This window comes from Malus sylvestris, chromosome 12 (genome assembly GCF_916048215.2).
Source record: "Malus sylvestris chromosome 12, drMalSylv7.2, whole genome shotgun sequence".
Taxonomy (NCBI): Eukaryota; Viridiplantae; Streptophyta; class Magnoliopsida; order Rosales; family Rosaceae; genus Malus; species Malus sylvestris.
Window position 1 is genome coordinate 5,723,871 of NC_062271.1, and position 6,000 is coordinate 5,729,870.

Genomic DNA, 6,000 nt, shown 5'->3' on the forward strand with positions numbered 1-6,000 from the left:
TCTTGGAGTTAGCATGAGCTAATGCTTTGCATATGTATGGCTTGTCGATCACTATCTCGGCCGCATCAATACTGGCATATTGGGATTCTTCACCTTCGACCAATGCATAACTGAATGTAGGGTTCTTGTAGATCGTTCCTCAGGATGGGGACTTCAAAATCTTTTCTTCTCGAAGAAAATAATCATATTGCTCGACATGTTGAGTCAGTTCATACATATCTAGGAAGTTTGCCCCCAAGAATTTTTATTTTATATTCCACATCCAGGCCATTTAGGGCAATCTTAATGAACTCGACTTCCGACAGAGGCACTCGGCACCAGTTTCTGACTAACTTAAACCTCTTAAGGTATTCTATTGGCGACTCATCAGAAGCTTGAGCCATCATAGCCAGAGAAGATACTGACACATCCATCCCTGGTCAATAGAATTGCTCATGAAATTTCTCGACTAGTTCCTCCCAACTTTGGATGGAATTGGGTGGAAGGTTTATATACCACGCAAATGTTAAGCCGATTAACAAGAAATTGAACAATCGAAGCTTATGGAAATCATTATTAACGTCCCCATATTGGGCAGTGAATCAAGCCACGTGTTCTAACGACGATAGAGATGACTCTCCAATGAAAAGGCTGAAGTCTAGAATTTTGAATCCCTTAGGGTACTCAAACTTTTCTACGAAGGCTAGATATGGGTGAATGAATTTCGAAAAATTTGGCCCCCATTTTAGGGTCGAATCAATCATTCTCTGAACATCGACCATATCAATAGATGTCGTTTCTATTCTTTGGTCGAATCCGTCCGATCTGCTGGTTGATCCACCAATTTTCTCTAAGTTAATCATTTTGAGCCGAGCAGATCATGTCTCGGCTTGTATCACTGGCAGCGGATTATGCTTAAGTGGGGGTTATCGGGAATGATCAACGGGTCCATCTTTGTGGGCTTTATTAACTAGTATTTCAAGCAACCTGGTATGTATATCATTATTATTGTATCGTGCGTCTCTTTGAGTATGCTTTTTATCTCTCGGCTAAATATTTGTTCAAATTGTTGAGATTGCTCTTCAAATTGTCGTTGAAGAAACGACTTAGTTGGTGGATCGAAGGCCTCACTGCCGTCTTCGTCACAATCCTCCACTAATCCTTCAACAAAAATGCCCTTTGTTGTTTTGTTGGAATCTCTGCATCACGAGGTTGGCCGCTGAGATTAAATTTCCTTTCTCGACATTTCGCGCTTGTTGCTTCAAGCGTCACGGCAGCAGGACGATTCTATGCATGTAACTAGCCATCTTGTCCTGGGTTTTAGACTGGAAGACTAGTCGTTGACTTTCCCATGACTGTTTTCTTTTTTATTGACCGTGCCTCAATGGTTATGAACTTCGTAGTTTTAGCATTGGGTCCCACTGGGCGTGCCAAAATGTTGACCCTAAAAATTACCATGTCTACATGGCGTGCAGGCCGAGTAACTAATAAGCTAACTATGTACTTCGATTATGTGCAAGGCGTGCCAACTCGATGGTCGAGCTCGATCGGGGAGTAAAATGTGTTACGTTGACTTCTTAATCTTGCAACTATGGCCAAGGAAGGAACTCGTCTCAACCTTTGGGTTCTAGAACATGAAGACAAGGCTGCTAGTTCTACGAAGTTCACAAATCGTCGGTACTAGGTTCGGTCACAGTGATTATATTCGTGAGAGTATAAGCACGCCGAACTGGCACCAGACTATATGGACACAAGTACTCGAAAGAGATGTATGTCTTGATGGTAAATGTGGTTCGACCGTCAGAATGCCGAACTCTAAAAGATACTTGTGAATATCCAATCATAAAATAACTCGGCGTTCAACGTGTCGAGCCTAGTAAATTGTAACACCTCACTCGCCGAAAAGGCTGATGAGATGACCTCTACCAATAAGAACTCGAAAGTCCTTGTCAACTGAGACTTGGATAGGTAATCAGTCGGTCTCGAAGTAGTGATGTTTATCCAAACTGAAGGTGTTCCATAGTCGGCTGATTCTACGGCTACAGTGCTGTTTATTCAAATTGAAGATGTGTTGGTGGAAGAAAGGGGAGAGGGATAAAATCTCAAAGGTTGTTGAGAAGATTCCCGTAGGGCAATTTGCATGTTGAATTGGAAAGGCCTTGAATGATGCACTCCCTTCTCTATTTATAGTAGCAAACCCCCTCATGGTCGAGCTAGAATCATACTCGGATTAGGGCTCCTCAACCTAATCTGATTAGGTCTCAGCCAATCCTAACTTCACTAGGACTTTGAACCAAGCTCTTTAACAAACCAGATTCATCCCCTAATTCTTAGCATCCTCAATCTTAGCCTTAAGACTCCTTGTTGCACTAGGTTTCGACTACCTCACCTTTATCTAAACCAACCCTGCTTGTAGTAGGATTCAGCTGACCTTTACTGGACAGCCCACGACAACTAGATGAATGCTACCAAGCCAAGAATAACTCTAAGCTCGGCCCCAAATAATATTTTGGGCCCAAACAAATACAAATCGTCAAAGCCTAACTAAGTTCTCCAAATTGATGCCTTCCCCCCCCCCCCCCAATGTTGCGTAGAGAACCCTAATGGTTAAATTGTTTATTTATACTGCTAAAAAATAAAACACTAAACAGTCTTAGAATAAAACTATGAAACATATTAAAATAATAAAACAGAAAATAAAAGGTTTCCTATTTGAACTAAAATTCAGACTTCTCAGAAAATTGGACTTTTGACCAAACAAGTCAGCTCCGATTTGTTCCCACAGGGTCTCTTTTGAAAGCTGGAGATGTCCCCTACAAATCCTCAGAAGGAATCGTCCTCAAAATATGCCTTCTTGACCTCCAAAATAACCAAAACGTCTAGAAATGTCAATATGGAAAAGCTACGCGTTGGTCCTTTATTTCATCGCCACGGTCAAAAGGCTTGGTAGAAAATTCTGGAATTTTGACACAATCATCTTGAAAGACTCACGAACATCCTCCAAATGGAATCACTCCAAAATTTGTTCGGTTGATCACTTTTTTCTCTAGAGGAAGTCGAATGTCTTATATTGAAAATATATAACAAAGTATCAAAATTCTACCAAAATAACCAATAAACTATAACTAAGAATAGAGTAAAATATATGGTGTAATATGAACTCATTAGTGGTTATAAAAGGTTGGGCTACTCCCCATATTATCAATTGGTTTTATGGTAGAACCCCAACTTTCTTCATGGTATCATAGCAAGTTGGCTCACGTGTGAAGCCCAACAGCCAAATGTGCTCTACGTCACCCAGTTCGTTTTGTCTACATGTTTGGCTTGAAAATTTACCACACGTGAAGGGGCATGTGAGGATATGAAGGTAAAAGAGTTCCACAGTGAAAGGAGAAACCTTGCAAGGGCTTATAAAAGATTTGGCTACTCTTCTCATTACCAATTAATTTTATGGTAAAATCTCAACTTTTTTCGTCTCTCTCAGCCGCGTTGACTAAATTGTCTGCTGTGGCACAAGGAGGAAGAGAAGAGAAGGGTCACTATCCTGTTGTTCCTTATCTCTTTCCATTACGTGGCTAGAATGTGACTTTGCCTGAGAACTCTACTGTCATGGGCCTCCCAAACTTTGCTCTTTCACATATACAACACCATATATCCATCCTAGCTCCTGCAACATATGTATTGCCATGTATGGACCAAATGGATGGATAGAGAAATCTATAGTGGTGTCAAGTGTCCCTTTAGCCGAGGCTTGTTTGGATGCGACACATACGTGTTTTTCGTCATTATTTTTGTAGAAAATTTGATGCTTCCATGCATTTAACAAAATTTTCATTGTGGCATATGTGGGTATTATTCAACGTTCTAAATAATAGATCAAGACTATTTCCGTCCATTCAGATTTGAAGTATTCAGGTATACACATCAACATTGAATTGAAGGGTTGTTTTTTTTTCTTTTTTTTTTTTTTGTGAAATGAATTGAAGGGTTTGATATTTCAAATGCAACTAGCGTTAGGAAATTCGCCGACACATAAGAAAAGGTTTTTTTTAATTAATAAATAAGTGTACATTTGATATCCATTTTGTCTTTAATATTTAATTGTGTTGTTGATATGGGGGGAATATATGGAAATATATGGAGGGGGAAGGGAAATGGATATAGAAAAGTGAAGGAAGAAGGGGGAAGGGAAATGGATATGGAAAAGTGAAGGAAGAATGGAGGCATGGTGTAGAAGAAATACACAAGGAAAGATGTCTAACTGAATGCTAAAAACTAAAAATAAATTCTGAGTTGTTTCAATTTTGAAGATTTTATTTTCATTCATTTGTTTTTAATTTCTTTTAATTTTGTTTTTAATTTCTTTTTATTGAAGATTTTGTTTCACTTTAAAGTTAAGAATTAAAAAGTGTGATAAAAATAAAAAATGATTATTTTAAAAGCAATGACATTCTAACTAGGGGTGGGCAAACGGGTCCTGGACCCGTGGGTCAGAGCGGGTACAAGCGGTTCGGGGCGGGTCCAAAAATTCTAAATAGAAAACGGAGTGGGACGGGGCGGGTCCATGAAATTAGCGAGGTGGGGCGGATCCAAAATTTTGAGGAAACGGGCCCCCGACCCGGACCGTTTCCACCATTGATTTAATACCACTTAAATCTACACCGTTGAGATTGAGTTCCATTTCCCAACCCCATCACAGATTCACAACACTCTCTCTCTCTAAGTCTCAATCTCAGATCTGGATCACCCCTTGTTTCTATCTCTCTCGCTCATCTCTCCCAATCCCAACTTGATGTCTTTGTCTCCCGATTCCGGTCGCCGAAGATGGCGTCGACGATGACATGAGGCTCCAGATTGGAGATGCTCCGAGGGACCTTAGGGATAATAGAGATCGAAGATGAACGATGATGGCACGACGACGATAGCGAGCTCGTCGATGGTGGGCTCCAAATCGACGAAGATGACGCGAATGACGTGTTTTCAAAGGACGGTCTTGGAGAATACAGTGTTGAAGGTGGTTTTTTGGACCTCTAGACTTGACTTGAAGTGGTTTTTGACGACATCAAAGAACCTGGTCCCAGACTATCGTCACCCATCACCGCCAGCGCGACAACCACCACCCACCACCACTATCGAGGACAGTATCATCCTTGCGAGTTCTGGGTTCTATTCTGTTTTTTTTTTTTTTTTTTTTTTTTTTTTGTTTTTGTTTTTTGTTGTTTATATGTTGATTGCTGTTTCTTTTCAATTTTGATGTTTTGATCATTGTTTGGTTGGTTTTGTCTGTGTGCATGATTAAAGGGGTTTGATTTGTTGTTTTTGCATCTGGGTTTGCTTTGATTTATTGCTTGCTATGCAGCTGTGCTGCTTATTCTCGTATGTGGTGGGGAAGACGACCTCAACGAGGTCGTCCCTTCTATGGCTAAAAGAAAAAAAATGATATTGGACATGTGGACCCGGCCCGTTTCGTCTTGTTTGGAACGAGTCGGGTTAGGTACGGTTCCTAATTCTGAAATCTCACTACCTGGCTTGGCCCACCCCGTTTCTATTTACCACGGGGTAGGGTCCGGTTCCTCTAAATTTGGACCTGGCCCGGCCCGTGCCCACCCATAATTCTAACACCAGCTTTTAAAAGCGACATTTAGATATTGCTTTTAAAGTCACTTTTATAATAAGCAGAGCAGAGCCTTTAATATAAATATTTTAATTCTTATAATAACCTCATTATATAGTTTTTTAAAATGACATCATTGACTATTCCCTTATGTTTTTACCCATATACTCACCCACTACCACCTTCCACCACCTGCCATTGCCACCCCCACTATCGTCGTCACCGCCACCATCACCACCATCATAGAGGCTACCATCCCACCACCATAATTATCTCCCATCAACATTGGCATACCTCTCCCCACCACCAATGTCGCCACCAACTCCCTCACCACAACCCCCTCGGCACTACTATCTCTACTATCACCCCTGCCACTTCAACCAACTATTGCCGCCACCGTCACTACC